The sequence below is a fragment of the Haemaphysalis longicornis genome, unplaced genomic scaffold (assembly GCF_048455015.1).
Source record: "Haemaphysalis longicornis isolate Haplotype H1 unplaced genomic scaffold, Haemaphysalis longicornis Haplotype H1 scaffold_6, whole genome shotgun sequence".
In the NCBI taxonomy this organism is placed as follows: Eukaryota; Metazoa; Arthropoda; class Arachnida; order Ixodida; family Ixodidae; genus Haemaphysalis; species Haemaphysalis longicornis.
In genome coordinates, this window is record NW_027526407.1 from 148,613,445 (window position 1) to 148,634,768 (window position 21,324).

A 21,324-nucleotide genomic window follows, 5' to 3' on the forward strand; every position below is an offset into this window, starting at 1 on the left:
AATCCTTTCTATCACCGCCTTATCTATCGTGGTTTGCTGATGTTGCCCCTGCTGCGGACCAATGTATCTAAAGCTAAACTTTCCCCTTCTTCAGCTACTGAAATAGCGAGTGAAAGTTCTCATGCAACTCGCTTACATCTGACTTAGCCTGATAAAAGAGACATCAAGAAATCTCCCTCCGAATATTCGAAAAGACTGAAGACACTGGACGTACGCTTCGTTAGAGTTGTTATTGCTGTCTTGAATAAGAATACTACACCTGTGATTATAAAACAAAGAAAACGAACTGGTTACAAAGCAGACGGGAATGGGGTATTTCCAGATATTCGGCACTATCGAGAATTGAGATGCCGCTCACCTAACGAATGGGAGGTCATTTTTTTTCTTAGTTTTTGGTTGGGCTAAATAGCCCAACGAAAAACTAAGGGAAAAAGGACGCACGCAATCAGACACGCACGCACGCAAACAGCCAAATCCTAGCGATGTAACGTTTGCAGAAGGAACGCCATTCCTGCCGTTCCTTCATAAACCTAACGAGTTACATTACAGTTCCACGGACCCATAATAGAACCGTGTCGTTCCTCCGTTCCTCCAAAAAGGAACTAGTTCCAGGAACACCGTTCCTTGGAAGGCCGTTCTGTACAACACTGGTGTTGCAGAGATTTGACATTTGCCCACGTGCAATTCGGGCGTTTAATTACAGCGACCTTGATTGCGAGTCCTGGCCATGCAATTTCGCACAAAAACAATTCGCTTTCAACTACCGTCATCGTTTGATGAATATTTGCATCTTTTTGTTTAAATTTGCACGTCCATTCACTGCTATACAAATACAAACTGCTTAGATCGTGTCGGGATGGATCAGTTGCATGTACGTCGGCTTCATAAACCGAAGGGTCCTGGTTTCATACCACCATGGCAAACGTGTTTTTCTTGAATTGTCCCACGATCGTCACCGTCGTCAGAGAAAGCTTTTTTTCAATTCAACCTTTATTTCCAACAAGAAGTTGGGGGTCCCCCATGCGAGAAGTTACCTCAAAGACCAATTCGAAGGTGCCTGAGGGCCTGCCCTTCCACCGTAGACAGCGTCAGTGTTAGTTTCCCTTTTTTCCTCCAATATACAGAGTGTTTCAACTTCAAGAGTAGGCGAAGGACAATATACAATGTCATGCGCAGATGACCAATCAAGCATAGTAACTGCCGTGACACAGGAGCAAGAAAACCAGTCGCAAAAATGGAAACCTTTTTATACAGTGACTCCATAGACACAAAAAAGCAAAACAAAAACAAGAAATAGAAACAAACGATAGTTTTGATCAACCTTAATAATAAAGAACGGTGTGTGTTAACAACTTTTTAAAAACAATTGCCTCATTTCTTTTCGGGTTTAGCCGCTTAAACTTGTGTTTATAACATTTGTTATGCAGGGATGGGGCAGTACATCTTAAATACTGCAGAGATAGTCAGTTCATCGAAGCGGAACTAGCCACCTGTCACAACCTCGAGTGCCTGAATTACTCTGCTGAATTTTTAAATCGCCCGTGTGTTCGAAAAAATCTCGGTATCTTTCATTTGAAAAGAAAAGCAAATACAATAAACGAAATTTATAAATCTTCTTGAAAGACATGATTTTTATTCAGATCAGAAAGACTGAGCTGAGTGCGAGTAGGGTACATTGTCGATGTAGCGCAGAGCCCTTTTTTGTAAAAGAAAGAGTCTTTCAATATTTGCAATGGTAGTGGTACCCGATATGAGAGTACAGTAATGTAAATGGGCACGAACAGGGCATGGTAAATCTGAATATTATTTTTATTAAAAAATAATGCCTGCATTGCTCTAGTGCTCCAGCCGCTGACGACAGTGATCTTTGTCAAGACTTCTAGTTGACCCGACCATGTCAAATCAGGGGGGGAAGTTACTCGCAGGATTTTGTGCAATTTCACTATCCCTATAGGTACGCTGCCTAAAGTTATCATTTGATGCATCGTTGTGTTCTTGTCTTTAGCTCCAAATAGGACGGCTTTTGTTTTACGGGCGTAATTTTTAGGCTGTTGAAATGTGACCAGTGGTAAATGATCGACATGTATTCCTGACCCTTTTCCGCAAATTCTTTTGTGTTTTGGCCTGAAATAAACAAACTGGGGTCGTCTGCATAGAGAAAGAAGGTGACGGCGTTTTTGGTTTTAACAATATTATTAACGTAGATATTAAACAGCAGCGGCCCCAATAGGCTGCCTTGAGGTATTCCGTGATGTATAGTTTTATTGGAAGAAAGAAAGCCCCCAACTTCAACGCACTGTTTCGGTTCTGAAGGGTATCACTGATGAAGAGGATGAGCTATACTGCGGACACCATATCGTTGAATCTTTGTCTGCAGAATAACAGGGTTCAGGTAGTCGAAAGCTTTGCTATAGTATATGAATATACCGAGTGTGAGCTTCTTATCTTAAATATTTGTAAGTGTAGGTTCTTTTTGTGCCGATAGTGCCATGTCTGTGGATTGGCCTCGTTGAAAACTATGTTGGCAGTTTGTAACATTCTGCATTTTGTGGTGAGCATGGGCGCCATCACTGAGACATCGATAGCTCTGATTCAATAAAAGGGTCACGAAGGTACTGTTGAGTCTCCACTCTTTCGTCAGTTCTACACTGTTCGCAGTTGGAGTGAGACAACGTCGCTTTCCTGACGACGAGGCGGCATGGCTAATTCAGCGGCGGGTATCCACCCCATTTCTGATGATGGGGACGCACTGAGTACACCGCACGAGCAAAAGGCTGAAAGCCTCTCTGGAAAAGTTTTTTCCCAAAATAAGGGTACGAAAAAAACACAAGGCAGAAAACACACAGGAGAGCCCGCTTAGATAGACTTAGACATTTCATTCCAAACACAAGGTTTTGCAAAGCATAAGCACTGTGTGGCGCAAATCCTTCAACCAAAGTTTGGTCACCCACAACCAGCATTCAAGCACATGGTGCTCAGACACCCTGAATAGCATTAGAATGTTCAAATCAAAATTGAGAAGACATATCGCCAGCACTGCATTTATTCGTCGTATTTTGCGCTCCTTGGGCAAGATTTATAACAGTTATTTTGTCAATCCATCCCTATGAGGCCAAGTTGTTCCTTTTTCCCCTGAACAGGTTATATGGACCAAATGCTGGCTACTAGAACAGCGCCAGAGAGTAAAACAGTTGCCGCTAAAATTGTGTACACGGGGCGTTCGTGTTATTCATTCACGAAGCTGCCAGCTGCATGCAGCGATGCTTGATAATCGAACCAGCCTGTATTGAATATTGTCTGGACTAAAGGTGCGTACGGCCTGACATGCCGGAAGCATTGGCTCACTGATGTGGTTTTAAGAATGGTAGCCACTCGTTTGTTCGTAACTTTGAACAGCGCGCATGCGGAAGTGGTGCTCCAATACCCACTTGACCTTTTAACAGCGCCTGCGGGGTTGTTACCAAGACGGACATCTTTGAGACCATCTGGAAGTGTAAGAACATAAAGTGTTTCGCAAGAACCATTGTGATTGATGGTGTATCTTAACGAGCGTATTAATTCACTCCTGTGCTGACTAATGTGAAATAGTGTGTCTAAACTGGCCCAGACACACTAGGGTCTCCGTCAAACGAAGCTTCAATTTCACGTCTTCTAACCACTGATCCATGTTTGAAGCGCGAACAGACGTAACACAAGAAGAGGACAAAACGAGCGCTTTCTATCAACTGTTTATTCAATAAAAAAACACACACACATTTATACTCGATAGTTCATTCACAACACATGCGCAAAGAACATGAAGATAATTTTTGGTTATCATGCCTCACCCTCACCCCATTACCCTCGATTGCTGCATCCAAAAATGTGACTTCATTTTGCTAGTGTTATTGAAGGCTGGGCGACACATGCGTCTCCTGCTTTTCGTAACTTGTAAGCCTTAAGGATGAGGCGACACATCTCATCTTTGTGCGGATATTCTGCGGTCGCACTCCTACAAGCTAGCTGGCACCCTTTGCAGGCTTTGCAATGTTGTGCAAGGTTTGAGTTCGGCATTCTTTTTGCGGAATCCTTATGCTCGCGCAGTCTCACATTTAGGCAGCGACCAGTTTGACGGATGTAGTGCTTTCCGCAGTCCAACGAAATGTTGTACACAACACCTTTTTTGCACTCTACAAACGGGTCTTGGTGCTTCACGACGCATTCTTCAGAATCTTTGCCCTCTCCATCTATTCTCCTAGACGCGCTTCCGCAGATTCTGCGAAGCTTGTTCCGAGCCGTAAACACAACGTGGACGCTATATCCCGCCGCGACCTTTTTCAGGCGATGCGACAGGTTGTGTATGTAGGGCACCACCGACATCTTCCTTCTACCCTCCTGCTCCTCCCTGTAGGGTGGCCCCTGGCTCGATCGCTTCAATTTCGCCCACAGTCGCTCTGAAATGGAAGCAAGCAATGTCGTAGGAAAACCCGCTTGTGTCAGCCTCCAGAATTGCACTTCGAAACTTGCGTGCATCATGTCCACACATGACTTGTTAATTCATGCCTTTAGGCACGACATGGCTAAGCCTTGTTTCGGAAACTTTGAATGGTTAGAAGCGAAGCTCAGCAACGGCTTTATAGATCTCGGCGCATACGACAAGCATACGTGGTCTCGTTCAAACTTGAGACGTAGGCCTAGGAACTGAATTGCGCCTTGCTTTGGTGTTTCCATTGTAAAGGTCAAGCCATTTGCGCTCCTTTTGAACAACTCCAGAACGTGGTTGGGGCTATGGCGTCGACGTTGTGTTTACGGCTCGGAACAAGCTTGGCAGAATTAACGGAAGCGTTGCTAGGAGAATAGATGGAGAGGGCAAAGATTCTGAAGAATGCGTCGTCAAGCACCAGGACCCGTATGTATATTTGAAGTAAGGTGTTGTGTACAACATTCCGCTAGACTGCGGAAAGCACTACATCGGTCAAACCAGTAGCTGCTTAAATGTGAGACTGCACTAGCACGACAATTCCACGAAAGGAATGCCGAACTCAATCCTTGCACAACATGGCAAAGCCTACAAAGGTTCCTGCCAGCTTGTATGAGTGCGACCGCGTAATATGCGCACAAAGATGAGATGTGTCGCCTAATCGTTGAGGCTTACAAGATACGAAAAGCCGGAGACGCGTGTGTCGCCCAGCCATCAATAACACTACAGCAAAATGGAGTCAAATTTTTGGATGCAGCAGTCGAGGGTAATAGGGGATGGTAATGCACGATAACAAAAACGTTATCCTAATGCTCTTTGCGCATGTGTTCTGAATCAACTATCCAGTATAAATGTGTGTGTGTTTTTGTATTGAATAAACAGTTGATAGAAAGCGCTCGTGTTGTCCTCTTCTTGTGTTACGTCTTTCCGTGCTTCAAACATGAATCATTTCCAACTAGCTCAACTTTCCGTTCTACTGCATTATTTCTAACCACTGGTTCGCACAAATTTCTTCGCATCTATCTGTAAAGCAAAAGCTGAAAGGAACCGAAGTGCTCATTGAAACAAGGTCGAGAACTGGGCCAGTTGGTATACATTCATTCTGAGGGAGCAGCGCAAACTAGACAGGACAAAAGGTAGGACACAACACGAACGCTTTTGTTCGAAGCGCTCGTGTTGTGTCCTACCTTTTGTCCTGTCTAGTTTGCGCTGCTCCCTCATAATGCTCATTGAAAACACCACTCTCTTAAAAAATGCGTCAATGTGTGATACGGAAATGTAACGTTGGATATTTGTTGGCACACATATACAATTCGCAGTAACCCATCGTCTCTGCTTCTGTGCTCTTCAAAAACATGACATTTTCAGACATTATCTCGTGTTACGACACCACCATGCGAAATACCAGCTTGATGTTCTTTGAATACTCATGGAAAATATGCCAGAATAACTCATTTTACCTGTCATTTTTTTCATTCTTTTCATTGAAAATTGTTCCTGTAGGAATTGGTAACACGGCCCCCCATCCAATGTCAGTAGTGTAGCGTGGAACTTGTGGATTCGAAAAGCTGCATACTACTTTCAGCGGCTGAACCAGCTTTAGTTACCGCATTTCAAGCAACCTTTCCAGGGGAGCATTGATATGAGCTTCTAGGCTCCTTGAAAGAGTGACATTAACTCGCTCGCACTGATCTCCATATGAAAGAATTATCACATACACGCACGTAGTTCCCTTCGGCCGAATTTTAACTTCTCTGGGGAACTTTCTATGTGACTGTAGCAGCATTCATCAGCTTAGAAGAACGTAGGGATTCAGTAAAACCGTGGTGAACTTTTTAAGCGCTTGTCTTTTTTCGGTGTAGTCAAAGAGTGGACAAAATTTTATGAATGGTTGATCATATTCTACAAAGAACCGTTGCTAAAAATAGTAACATCAGCGTAGTATCACTGGAATTTCAAAATAGTAAAAACTCTCAAAACTTCCAGACGGACGGTAGCATTTGGTTTTGATGCGTCGTATTCTTTTCCGAGTTCCCCCGTACCCCAACCATGTAACGCCTTGAATTTGCATATAAATGCATATTTGGCGGAGTTAACCCATTTTTACGTTATACAAACGTAAGTGGTAATAATTACATAAAGAAATAACAAACATAAAGAATTAAAACAAAAAAAATTGCGAGAAGGAAGTACCCAAAAATGCCCTTTACATAAACACCTCAAAACACCGAAAAAATAGGGACCGTAAACAACGGAAACCCGAATAAAACGGATAACGTGCGTAGCACTAAAAATGCATAGTTGGTCTAGTAGTCATAATATCGTAAGTGCGGGCAGTTGGTAGAAGTAATTTGTTGAAAATCGTGCATCTGCGCAAGAATACATTGAAGACGTTGCCACTTCATCGGTATAATAGTGTACATGTACGTCATCGAAGAGGAGCAAAAACAAACGTAAAATAATAACGTGATACAACGTTCATGGCTACTGATGGCCAATCTGTCTATAAACAGATCCCAATAAACACAAGGTGCGGAAGAACGGCTACGCCTTACTGCGTTATTGATTGTGGTGTTCAACAATTCGCGCCGCAGTGGAGGGCTCCGGAAAATATTTTTACCATCTTCAGGGGATGTTTACCCTGCGCCAAAACCTCGACACACAGGCGTTTTCGCTTTTCTCCTCTATCTGAAAAGAGGACAAAGCGACAGCGATCACACCCGCTTCCGTGGTCCCAGCAGCACAACGCCTTTACCGCGGTGCCATCGCGGCAGGTTACGCATTATGTACGATTCTCTGAATTTTCCCCATTTTTGCTCCGAGGTAGTGTTTAAAAACTGTTTCTTTTAGTAATGAGGTCTCCAATTAAGAACCTTTAAGAGGTTTCAATTCGACATCTTGTGTCATAGATGTCCATTTTATTTTCCCTCAAGATAAGCTCGGGCGCAATTAAAAACGATGTGAATACATAACATGGAGAAGCAACCTTTTTAATTAAAGAGTACAGCGTGGGTTGGTTTTCGCGATATCGCGTGAAAATATAACGGGTTAGAAATGGCACAGAAACTCAAAATAAAAGCACGCACGCGACGACTTGTGTTCAGACTCATTTTGTTCAAAGTAAGAGTAGAAGCACAAAATAAACGAATGATGTGCGCTGTCCCAACAAATAGTGTCCGAGTAACGCCCAGGCGGGAAATTTTATTGGGTATAAAAAATCACTTAATTTTGAATAGCATGAGCGAGGGGGAGGAACGGAAGGCGGGAAAGGGGTGACCAGGCAGTTCTTGCAGACCATTCTTTTGCCGACATTTGCAGTAAAGCAGTGACCTTTTTTTATTAGGCACCGGCGGGTTTACAGTACGCGAACACAGAAATAATTAGTGGAACCAAAGACTAAATAGAAAACATCCCTTACAAAAATGATTGTTGAGTTTTATAAGAAATTTTGTTGAATTCACTCAACAAACATTGTTGAGTATCCAAAGAGTTTCTGTTGTGATTGTGTTGAGGATTTGTTGAGTTTTTCAGGAAAACTGGCCACCGTGGTTTCATTTATTTTCCGTTGAATTTCTTACGTCGAATTCCCATTGAGTTTCTGTTGCCTTTCCTTTGAGTCCCAACTGAATTTCGTATTGATATTTTGTCGAGGTTTTTATGAGTGCCCAATGTGTCTCTGTTGATATTTTGTTGAGATTTTTACGCGTGCCGCATGCGTTTCTGTTGATATTTTGTTGAGATTTTTACGAGTGCCTCATGCGTTTCTGTTGATATGTTGTTGAGTTTTACACAAGTGCTCAATGTGTTTCTGCTGCGATTTCTTTCAAAGATTTTTGCGATCATGATAGGTTGAAGAAGAATCTACATTTTATCGCACCACCAATACACGAGTTTATGGTGCGGCAGTAGTGCATGTCATGTGACTAAAAATTCTGCCTCATGCAGACATGCAAAAAAGAAAAACAAAGTTCAGCGTCACTTCTTTTTACTTTATTTCCCGATTCAAAAGCGATGATAGGCTATTTTTAATGTAACCGGCACTCACACCTGTAAACTTCTGGCCCGTGTAAGCCTGCAAGAGATAGAATAAATTTATCATTTACTATAAAAAATAAAAACCTGTTAAGCAAGTTCTCAAAATTAGTAATAAAAGTGTGCAAAAATAGACACGTTCCCAAAAAGCATAAAAGCGATGCACTGATCTCACTGTGCACATGGAGAAAAACGGGGGATTAGCTACAAGTTGACAAAGATGACAGCTTTGTTCTTGGCACTCTAAATGCGCATCATGTGCACTCACCGACCACAGCCTTCACCCGCACGGGGTCCAACCCTGGCTTTGTAGGAGCGTCGCCCTGGGCTTTGCCTTTCCCTCCAAAGAGAGTTTTCCCCTTGAGCTCCTCCGGAGTGAAGACATGGCGCAAAAGAGCCCTGGCAAATTTGCCAGGGCCACTCGCACACGCATGCACCAGCTGATCCAGGTACCCCTTCTCAATTAGCACACCGCCCCCAATGTCAACCTGCGAGCAGAAAATAAAACCGAAAAAGTTGAACCAACATGAACTCCAGGATCGAGACAATGAGGAGTTTGAGTACCCATGAACAATTTCTCAGAATATTATGGTAATTCATTTACAGATTTTGGCATTGATCCACTAAAAATTCTTTTCGAATAGATTTATTTTAAATGTATATTTTTAGTTTTTATGGGTGAACATGCCTACCTCAACATGCTTTCGGCTTGTTTAAACAGGCGTTTCAATAATTCATTAAAGTGTTTGCCAAGTGCCCACTGCAGTACACAGTGGGTGTATTGCTTTGTGGTAGAAAGGCCAAAAAAAACCATTTGGGTGCTGTTAGGTCAATCTGGATGAAAGGTTATGTGGCTAAAATAGTCAGATCGCTGTAATGCACACAAAGTAGGCAGTACGATGCCCTGCCCTACTCATGCAACTATCCATAAAAAACTGACCTTTTTTTAGCACACGATTTAGCAAAATAAAATAAGCAGACCATTATTGATTTCTTTAAATTATTTAAATTGAAAAGAGTGAACCCTAGTTACAACTAAGCCAATTTGCTCCATCATTTTTTCATTGGCTAGCAGTGCACGAGGCTCATACGCGAAATGTGGTTTGCAGCGTGGTGCTAGCAGGAACTTTTTGTGCGGCTGGTGTTCTTTCTGTGGGATTGTGGGTTTGCGAATGCCTTGTCGTAAGGAGTACCCAGCATTGTTTTTGGTTTGAAATTCCGCATTGCACTGATAATGCCTCCTACAACCACAGACACAAAGCAGGCTGCATGACGAATGCTAGCACAGCGAGTTTTTTTTTTCTCTTGAAGCAAATGCTAGGGCAGTGCTTGAAGATGGACTGACTTGGCGTGACAATTGGACAGGTGCGAACAGCGGCTCAGATAAGGTGGTCCATTTTGCACTGTCTGTGTCATCTCCACACGCTGATTGCCTTATTTTTTTTCATTGCTTCAAATGACTGTGGCTCGAATAAGGAAAATTTATGCACTTAAAGCTGCAACGATATTTATGTGGTGGTGGCGTGTGATAAGAGGCACCGTTTTTACTGCCCCCCAGGCATGCTGCGCGCTTCTTGAGGAGTATGAGAGTTTGAGAGGTGCTCTGGTGACAGTGTTCTGGTATGTTGAGTGCACGACCATGCTCCACCTGAGCTTTCAATGCTGAGCGATTATGCACAGGATCTGGGTGGAAACGACTGCGAGGTAAGAGTGCAATAAAATTACAATCAGTGGCAGTAACATAGACTCCACCTGGGGGACAAAGATTATCAAGTGTTTTCTTTGCCATGTGGATGAAGCATAAATTATAATTGATTGATTCTCGGGTTTAATGCACCAACACTACACAGACTGTGAGATGAGCCATAGTAGAGGGCTCCGTATTAATTTTGACAACCTGCGCATCTTTACATGCGCCTAAATCTCGAACACATGGGCATATTTTGCAGCAGACATGATAGACAAAAATGTCCATCCTGTACTGGGCGCCACCAATTCTTTGGGACTGCGGGGCGAGCAGACGACGCTGAGTACCACGCTGTTGCTCCGTGCCGTGCGTGAATATCAGACGCCCCGAACGGCATCGAAAATCGGTGTTATTTATTTGGCATTTCAGCAGCAAGAAGTTTAGCAGTGGCTAAGGAGAACGTTTAATTCTTCCAAGAGGTGTCCCGTTTGCCCATCAATTCTGTTCCTAACCCGCTAAGGTGGCGGGCCAGTCCACACCGCTTTGTCCTGACAGGCATCACCTGTGAGGCCACGTTTCGTCCTGCCAGCAGGACGCCTGGCCTTTATATCCCCAATTGATGTTTATTTTCGGAATTCTGGGAAAATTGCCGTCATTGCCTTTTATTTGGCGATGTTTAGAAGCTACATGTCCGGGCAGGCATGATTACGTCGTTATTGGCTGCACCAACAATCAGCGTAAGCGCAAAGTGCTCATGCAAGAACCGTGCGAAGTGCACCATGACAAAACAAGTGTCTGCATGTGCGGAGTCTATTTGCTGCACAATTTTCCTGCGCCGCTTGAGTGTCACCATAAATTGGTCGTCGCGCTAAATCGCAAAGACTTAGAGCCTGGCAAATTTGCCAGAATGAGCCCGATGGTACGCTGCTGTTGGAAGCGCTGTTTAATCACCCTCATGCTCAATCCTTATCGAACATATCTGTTCTTTGGAGGTATGTTTGGTCCGTTTCATCAACGGGAAGCCGACGAAAATCAATCAGACACTTATGCTGCAGCTTGGGTACGCGAAAAATTCTCAAGTAACCCTTTTGAATATTCGAATGTGATGTTATAAATAATTAGCAACTTGAGAGTGGATGAAATGTTCCCTGACCTAGCGTATGGTGCTTGTTAGGAAAATTTAACGGTGAAGTACCGTCCCTGATTTAAAGACTGGTGCTACGTCAGCTATCCGCCAATCACTGAGAATAGTGCCTGTCATGAGAGACTGCAAAAAAAGTACCGACAAAATATACAGACTGCGGTATGTACTTTTCGGTATAGTGTGATTATTAACAGTATGATCTGAAGTAGATAATATTGTAAGCTTACTTAAAATGGGAAGTAGCTCCACACCAGTTTGTATTGCAAATTCAAAACCATATGGAAAATCCTAAATGTTTGCTTGGCTATTACACACGCATACTTGCTTCAAAGTCAGTTCAATTTCTATTCTTGCACTTAAGCCATTGGCCCCAGATTCGCTTCAATATCCCTGCTAAGCAATGACACACTCAAAATGCACAACACTGCTTTATGAAACTGTTTCAAATAACCAGGGGCTACAGCACTGCTAACAGGTATACATTATGACAGGTTCCAACATGAAATAACTAACCTGAAAGTACATAATCAGTGGGTGCACTGATGTGGCAGCAGTGCCTGGACCGATGCGTTGAGAAAATGCGCTGGCTTCTGAACGGGTGGTCCAAGCAGCCAGATGATGTATGAAGGATTGACTATTCCTGGCGGCAAAGCGTACGCAGCACCAAGGAAAGGCCAGGCAGTACTTGGGTACAGCAGGTGCAGTGTCAGTTGGCCATGGCGGGACCTGGCAAAGCCTTCGAAACTGGACTGAAAGCCAGCCAACCCGGACAGCCAGCAGCAGCACCTGAAACTGCATAATCTGTGAGTGTGGTGGCACTTGATGAAATACAAGAAAAGCACACACAAACAACGAATGCTAACATTAAGCGGATTACTAATCGTTAATCAGTAACCTCCAAGGCAGTAATAAGAACATTCCTGCAACACCCAAACTGAAATTTAAGTCACAGTAATAATGTATTTATTAGGCACGCAGGTACTGTGAGTGGGGTATGCCTGATATATGCAAAGCTCACTGCTATGCTAATTTGCATGGAACGCTTGCTAGCAGCCCATAGGCATCCCTAGCTTTCAATCGGAACTGGTGTATACTAGTTGAGGCTCCTCCATTTCAATGCCTGGCTTGCCTTTGCAAGTTCGATTCTCCAATATAAATAGAGTTGAGTGGGCAGGCGCCCCTGCGAGGCCACGCGCGCGCATTTCACCTTCAATTTCCACGTATGTGAATGTGAGCTTCACGAGTACGGCAAGCATACCACGACGCATATCACGGCCCGAAGACCACGAGGCGGGTCGCGACGGTGGCAGCCGGTCTCGCGAGCGTAATAGCTGCGAAGCGCACTGCACGGAATTAACAGTCGCCGCAAAGGCACCGTTTAAGATACACATAACAAACAAACGCACCGGTGTTTAAGAGCCTTGCGTGATGTCAAATAATTAGCTGCCGCGTTCTACAGCGCGAGCATCGTAACCAAGGTCTAGCTTCAGCGTAAACTGATGCTGACGGCTGCGGAAACAGTAGACTGGTAAATCCAAGGCGTCAAACAAGTATGCTATATCGCGTAGGCTCTGAGAGCAAATGAGATGGGGGTCTACCGAATTACTGACCCATAAGCCCCAGAACTCGTTGCGAACAAGAACAGAAAAACAAAAAAATGAGTACTCACCCCAGCAGAAACGACGTTTCCCGCCTAAAATCCTTCTTCACGCTCGTCTTCCCCTTCAAGGACACCACACACTTTGTTGTTCGGACGCAATGTCATCCACCTTTGACGCGCGATGATCGTTGAGGCGATGATCGTTCTTCCCGTTCCCGCGTGTTCAACACACACGTTTTATAACTATGATTTAAGCTTGAAATAGATAAAACAGCACAAATCGCCCCAGCAACCATTCCGCACAAAACCAACTCTAAAAACAAACACACAAAAAGGGAGTAATAGTTGCCAGACTGCAATACAGCATTTCTATGTTTGACGAAAATTGTGTTATTGGTAAATAACTTCCTGCTTTCAAAGTCTTAAAAGTGTTTATACTGAAATTTGAGGTTTTAAACACAAAAGTGAATAAAAGTAAAATAACTGACATATATACCTAAATTGTAAAGAAGTTTTAAAGTTAGTTTTGGTTTTGTTTTCACTGCGGGTTTCTCTACAGAGGAGGTGCGAGAAAACGAACTACTTTGGGTTTAGGAAGAGGGTGGCAAACGTCGGTGTGATTGAAAGCAAGGAACAGGCGCTTACTCTGGTTTTAAAAAAGAAGAGGTAATAAAACCTTCACGGGAAAAAAACAAACAAAAAAAATAGCCGACGAGGATTCGAACCATGGAGCCTCAAAACAGTAATCGAAGGCATAACCACTCGGCCATATCGGCGGGACCTCTGCGGGCGACTAAAATGATTGTATACTTACGCAAGCCGCCAATGAAAATTGTCGTTTGTGTCTCGTTTATGCTGCATTTTTGGAATTCTGTCAGTTCTAACGTTTGTTTCTCACGCACCGATCTTGCAGACGAGGTCACATTGTTAGTACTCCAATTGATTGAGCCGGAGCTCCCTTATTTCACTCAAGCAAAGCTATCGCAGGTCACCCGCGATCTTTTCTTCACAGGCCACGGTAGCCACGAAGGTAATGGCATGCGCCGTTAGAATTGCGGCGTTGGTAACGCTTGTTTGTCACGCACCGATCTTGCAGACAAGCAACATCGCGCTAAAATTACAAGCGATGTCACTCCTGGCATGTCAGGCGCATACAGCAGCGAAAACCTCTGAGTTTGTAACAAGTTGGGGATAATGCAAGGCAATATTAGGAAGAGACCGAAGCATGCGGTGGCGGCGACGTAATAAGTGCAGCAAACAGGTACTGTGGGCGGCAGCGACCAGCGACAAAAGATGTAACATGGGCCGCCCCCGCCGGCCTGTGCAGAAATGGAAACACGCCCTCGAAGAAAGCTGTCCGGCCGATTCAGTTTGTTGTTGACGAAGAGCAACCGAGGCTTCAGCAACAAACGATTGTGCTTGCCGTGGTATGAGACATCGTTATGCTATCGTCCGTCTAGAAGGGAAAAATCAGAACGCAAACGTTTACGTCTAGCGTCCATGTCAGACGCTGCTGTTTAATGATATGTGGACACAAATTTTTAGCTGGTGGTGAAGCAGCGGATATTTTGTAGTGTGGACAAGTGAATTTTATGGGTTAAGTGAATGGCTGAAATTGAAATATTCTTTCTAGAAACATTGATAAAACAACAGTATAAAAAAGAATTTCAATTTTGTTCGATCACACTGAAAGTGCAAGTTATCACAGTTTGTACTGTACTTTATCTTGTGCTGTATCTTGTACTTTGCATGCTTCCATTGCTGACAAGGCAGAACATATATTGTCTGCGAGATGTTACACAAAGCATCAGACATGACGCACTGATTTGTGCGATATGTGACATGTTGTAAGAATACCTTGAAGACATGTTGCAGAACGTCTAGGACTCATCGTTGAAATCTTGATATCATGAACATGTTGTTGATCTTCGACATGTTGTTTGACTCTTTACGATATCAGACCTTTACATTCTTGCAGTATATCGACATCTAGTAGAAGTCCTTATCATTAAAGACGTGTTATACTTATTCGACAAGTCGTTGAAATCTTTGCGATATTGGACCTTCATGATGTTGAGGACTGCGAAATGTCGTTGAACTCATAAGGTGTCGACAACATGCCGTAAAAGTTATTTGATTTTCGTTGAAATCTTTGTGATATTGAAGACATCTCGTTGAAATCGTTATGATATCATGCATGTCGTATGGATATGTTGCCATATTTTCAGCTTGGATATACGTACCGGTGCAAGAAAGCGCTGAGAGTTGCATTCTGAAAGCTGGCTACCTGTACAAAATGCAACTTCTTTGAAAAATGCAACTTATACACTCACTTATACACTCACACTGCACAAAAATATGCTAAGATGCTGCCTAATTAGGCTCATACATCCAGGACAGTGGGTATTAAAGTTTTAATACACGTGGCTGTCCATGTCGAAGAAGCATGCAGATAGTTTTTGGCATCAGTTGCTGATGACTTGCCCACAAATAATCACCATGAGTCACTGAAAATACAACAAAAAGTCAACACGAACTCCACAATATAAAAATCATTGTGCGGACCACAACGAAAATTCCGTTTTGTTCTCAATGTGTAAACTCAATGAACATCGAGTTTCACAAATAATCACCATGAGTCACTGAAAATACAACAAAAAGTCAACAAGAACTCCACAATAGAAAAATTATTGTGCGGACCACAACGAAAATTCCGTTGTGTTCTCAATGTGTAAACTCAATGAACATTGAATTTCTTTTGATTTTTCGTTGAATCAATGAGAACTCAATAAAACGTCAACAAAAATTCAGAACCCATTTTTGCAAGGGATTTAAACAGCTAATTTCTGTGAAATAAGTTATGCTTATACTATACAGCCAAACAAAATGTCAACGTGAAACAGGTCAAACATTTTGCCGTCCCCCTACGATTATCCAAGCCAGCCATCTTTCTAGGAGTTAGTGCAATATATGGCTGACAAATACATTTGACTCCAGGTGTGTTTACTGCAGCCGCTTCTGCAATGTCGCCTATTAGTATCGACTCCATGCTGGTGCATTCAACTCAATGGGGATCAATGTTGGTAAGTTGGTTGGACATTTTTAAAACAGCAAATGAGTGAAAAGCTAGTAAAAAAGAAACGAGTACAACCGACCAGGCGCTCATTCTTTCGCCTTTTCTGTACTCTTTGTAGGCATGTCGCTTCCTTTTGGGTGCGCGTCAGAACACCCAATTCCTATTTAAATTAGTTCAAAGGCTTTCCCTTAAAATTCTCCTTCGAAAGGGCGCAAAAGAACGCCTGACACGCATTCCGTCACTGTGTCAACGGTTAGTGACTTCGGGTTGTCCCTAACACAAAATTAAAACTTGAGTTTGCCGAGTAATTTTGCTTCCTGTACTTATTGTTCAAAGTACAGCTGACCAATTGTTCACTGTACTCCTTCAAGAGCCAATTGCTTAGCCCCTAAATACCAGAAGTGAAAATGTCCGCTTAGAAATACACAAAAAAACACAAGAACACGTTGAACGCAGCAGTTTTATCAGAGTAGGAAGATTACCCTAAGCGATCAAAAGGGCACTCTCTAATTCACCTTATTACTTGAGCTTCGTTGACTGCGGGAGTTCTAAAGTTCTTCGTCAAGAGATCCCGTCCTCCGTCCTCCCCCCCAACAGCGCGGAAGCTTCTAATCATCTCCCGAACCACTGACCATGAGACACTCCCACACAGGGTGAACACTTGAAGGACTTCAAGGTCAATAGGCCGCTATGCAAATATCCCTCATTCAATGGTGGCTGTACGCAATGCGTTGCTTTATGCTTTGACCTTGACCATAATGAGATTAAACGCCTCTAGTAAGAGCTCCGTTCGAGTTAGCTGGCCAGAATGAGTACCGAGTCCAATATAAAGCGGTAACCAGGATGTTTTTTATTATTATGTCTCTTAAATATTCTGAAAAAGAATATAGCCTTGAAACATAAAAGAGGCGTCCTCAACGTGTGTTCGTGCCGCATTGCTTAACAGCCAGGTTAGTCTACAGCCGACAACTATGCAGTTACAAAAAACAAAAGTCTCATGACAAATGTTATGCCCTAATACTTGTAAACAAATTATTTACTTTAAATCTGGCCTCTCTTGTGTATCGATTCATTCATACCCACAAATTCATCAAAGGGGTCTTACGGGGCATCTCACCAACACTAATCACGCCCGTCTGTCTGCTAGAAACAATATCTTAATACCCAAAGTGCGCGCGAATTACATTTTTATAGACCACCACATTTACAGGAGTGTGGATGTGGAAGGTACCCAAAGAAATTGCGTAAATCTACACTTTACAGTCGTTTTGTAAAGTAGTTAGGTTAATCTACTTAGTGTGGTGTAGGTGTTCAAAAAACAATTAATTGTCATTTCGCATTGTATTAGTGCTGTTAAAGGTATAATGCCTATCTCTAGTGAGGGAAGCACTATTGTGGTTACTGTTTGATGTTTTGTTTTTCATTTAATTTCATTTATGCCATGCTTAAAGGCCCGGGGGCATTATATAAGGGGGGGGGGGCAACAAATAAGCTGTGAGGGTGTATAATTTTATGGAGACAAACAATACACATTATACGATAGTAAACGCGTGTAATAATAACGAACAACCATACAATAAACGAACACTTTCACTAGGGATTATATTCAAAAACAGGAACTGTTTGGTAAGAAAATTATACAGTTCGCTGATGCACTATCGCTATAGTGTTAGGTTATTGACTGTAATCAAGTGGGTGTCCAGCTTTTACCGCATTGATATCCGGTCAGATATAACGGCAATGTTGTCGGGGAGGCGATTCCACAATTGCATGGGGGAAAAAGGAGTCGTTCGTCGCCGATGTACGGCCGTTATTTCGTGTAATGGGGTTTGAATTGATTATTTTTCAGCATGTTGTCAAACCTGCCCAACTGCTTGCAGTGTTTTTTTAAGTTAAAGTTAGTGATGTAGCGAGGTTCCCCCCCCCTAAAGCTTTCAACTTCAGGACGTCTTTTGTTTCTGTACTCGCTTCTGTTAAATTATTCTTCTGTATCACCCCTCTTTTGCATTTGCGCAATGTTTGTTATTAGTCCCTGTTTATTCTGGTATACTGGGGCACTGGTTTCGCATATTGGTATTGCCTATTGCCTGTGTATCCCCTCTTTTATTGCTGCTTAATAAAGCCTGTAAAGCACATTTAAATAAAAATTTGTGAAGTACACTTGAATATAAACAATAAAAACCAAATTCCCAATAGCTGCCAATTATCCAGCGCAGTTGCCATATTTCGGTGCAAATTGGCTTCTTGTTACGCTGGTACCTAAACGTATTGATAATATTATGCCAATGATGCAGTAAACGCAAGATTTATTGCTGATATATCTGGAAGCACATTGTCCTCTTCCGAAAATGATCCCAAAGCAAGCCTAAAAACCAACCGACTTTTTGACAAACCGTTGCGGAAACTCTGCACTGCCACCTTTAAAATTTTCCAAGCGGTTTGCACGAATGACACAAAGCTTATGCCCTAGCATCAGAACGAAGATTGCGTCTCTATACGTTACTATACTGCTATACTGCAATAGAGCTATACTATACTGCTATACTTGCTATACCATACTTACTATTCTGCCATACTGCTATGCTTTTCGACAAACCCTCGCGGAAACACTCTATTGCCACCCTCAAAATATTCCAAGCGGTTTGCATGAATAACACAAACGTTACGTGCAAGCATATCGACGATGATTGCCTCATGGATTACGAGCCCCCTTAATTTTATATGCACGTCACTGCGATTTGGCGCCAGCACTCAATTTAGGTAGCTATATATAGCAGCAGGCCGTCTCCTCGCTACCAGAGTCGTGGCACTGGTCACGCGGACCCTTGAAATAAGAGCCACGACAGGCACGAGCAGGTTGTGGCTTAGCATAAACTGCTGAACAGCGACATATTATACACAGTAGAGCACGGCCATCAAGAAACATATCTAGGCCCACGCGGTGAAAAACGTGGCGTTCAGAGCAGGAGATTGCCCGAGAATTCCATGTGCCTTCCAAACAAAGACATTCCCGGGAAGCTCATGTGTGCTTACCTGCTTTCAATGGTAAAGCAATATGACTTTGACGGCGATGCTTGTGAAAGGCCTCTTATCGTGTTGGCGTCTCTTCGTATTTTGCCGCCTATTACTTGGACAGCCAGATTAGCGAAACTTCGCGCCTATGCTCCACAGAATCCAAGTTTTCTGTGGCTGGGTGCACCAATTCTAATCACGTGCAGTCCGGTTGAGCCGTCCTCATAGCCGCCCCCATTACACTAACGCTGTTGCACCGCTTGCACCGTGTTTATGTGGCGGGGCAGTTAGATGTAACACACTCATCTCCCACTCTGGAGATCCGCATTCAATACCATCGGAACTTTAATTAACCTAAATTTCTTCCGAAACGTATTGAGTGTCTTTAACGCTCCGGCGTTAAAGACACAACGGCAGAAATCGCGACATTTTCGCATGTCCATTTACTTCTTACAGCGCGTTCATTTTTTTCACCGGAAGACAACCACAGCGCCGGTTCTTGAAACAATGGGGAACGTAAGGGTTCAGGCATCTGCAAGGCGGCTGGAATAGGAATAGAATGCCAAGGCGCGAAGTCACAGGCAACTGATTGCACTGGCACTCAACTTTTACGTCACATGGAGCACGGCTTCGGAGTACACTAATGTCAATGCTTAGGTCGTTTGAATACAAAAGCAGTTCGGCTTCTCCTGCAGGTACACTTATGTCATACTGGTGCTGTGGAGCCACCTTAACAGAGATTCGAATCCTATTAGTACAGATTTTGGAATGGGCCTGGTCTACTCACACATCCAGTCAAGCATACTTACCCATGGCGGCGACACCTCCGTCGGTAGCCCAAGGCCAATTCAGCAATTTTCTTTCGGGTGCACCAGTCAACAAAGCCGCCTTAGTTTTCACTACTCACTCAGGAAGACGAAGCCGCCAGTGAGGTGACGCCGGCCATATGTAGCGCACAATCGCTTTATCAATTGTCATCGCTGTAGTTCTTTCGCAATAAAGCCACGTAAGCGCACATAAGTGCCCCAGTAACTTCTAATGAAAAGCTTTCTTTGCCGAGTACCATCCATTTCTCCCAGGACCCTGCGTTTGCACAGGAATACTTAAGGGGCGGAAGGAACACATTTAATCATCATAGTGTAAGCGAAGGTAACCGGTAGTGCCGAATTCTATTGCAAAATAAAAAGAAAAGGCAAAAAATTTTCAAAGCGAACTAACGATTAAAAAACATCCATCTGACGCGCCCTCCCCTAAGACAAAGAAAAAATGAAAAGTCCGAAAACAACAAGAAAAACACTTTTAAAATCGCAAAAACGAAACAAGCATGTAGCACTTTGGATCCCAACAAAAATGCTAAAATTGCGGGGTTAGCTTATTTATTTGTTGTATTAAGCCAGCTATTTTGTTCGACGCTATAATGAAAACCTAAAAAATTAACATACAAACAACAAAAAGTGTGAAAATAAACTAACTTAGTATTTATCTTAAAAACGGACCCAAAGCACACAAATGAAAATGCAGGGAACCCAAAAACAACGGAAATACAAAAAAAATATCGTGAAAAGAGACCAACCGGGACAATGCCAAGAATCAGCAACAAAGTACGCTATTGGCGAGGTTGAATCAGTTATTACCTCCTAATAAAGGGCAAATGCATATAATGAGCAAGAAGGAACAAACTGAGGCATTAAAATAATAAAACAATGCAACGTACTTGGCTGCTCTAAACAAATCACAAGGAAGAAAAGGGGCGTATGAACACACAACGCTGCTCATCATCCAGCAGAAACTCCGAAGAGGGCAATCAAGATTGTATGGGCTGCGGCACATCACGTCATCCCTGGAAACAAGGCGGCTGACCCCATCGCTCGAGACATGAAAAAAAAAAACAATTGGCGAATCCCGAAAGCAGCGTTGCCGAACCCAAGCACAGGCAATTTCCGACCTTTGATGCAGACATCATGCAGCACTACAGACTGTCGCAGCAGACATTTGCTCTCCCACACAAATCTCTTCCACCAGAGCTCGAAGGCCATTTACGCGCTCTCCAAACAACAATACTCCTCAGTCATGGCCGTATAAATCTTTTTTGACCATCAGCACTCAGCACATTGCTGATTTTGGGGAGAACCCATAAGGCTGAGCCCTACGGTAGGCGGGTGTGACCAATCAGCACTTACAGCACTTACAACCTACAACTTCCCATTGCCGAGCTTTAAGAGAGCACCTTGGCGAGCATCGGCCTGGACGACCAGCGTCGACTGTCCCAAAGGGTTGGCGATGCCGCACGCGATCAATGCATCTTAGACTGATA

General features: G+C 43.3%; 1 long non-coding RNA gene across 1 annotated transcript; it reads right to left on the reverse strand.

The window, feature by feature from the left end:
• Positions 1–8,745: 8,745 nt before the first annotated feature.
• Positions 8,746–11,912, reverse strand: LOC144143295 (uncharacterized). The gene is made up of 2 exons (XR_013317082.1): positions 11,836–11,912; positions 8,746–8,979 (listed from the first exon to the last, which is right to left on the reverse strand). It is a non-coding gene; the product is annotated as an uncharacterized LOC144143295 (long non-coding RNA).
• Between the last annotated feature and the right edge of the window lie 9,412 nt (positions 11,913–21,324).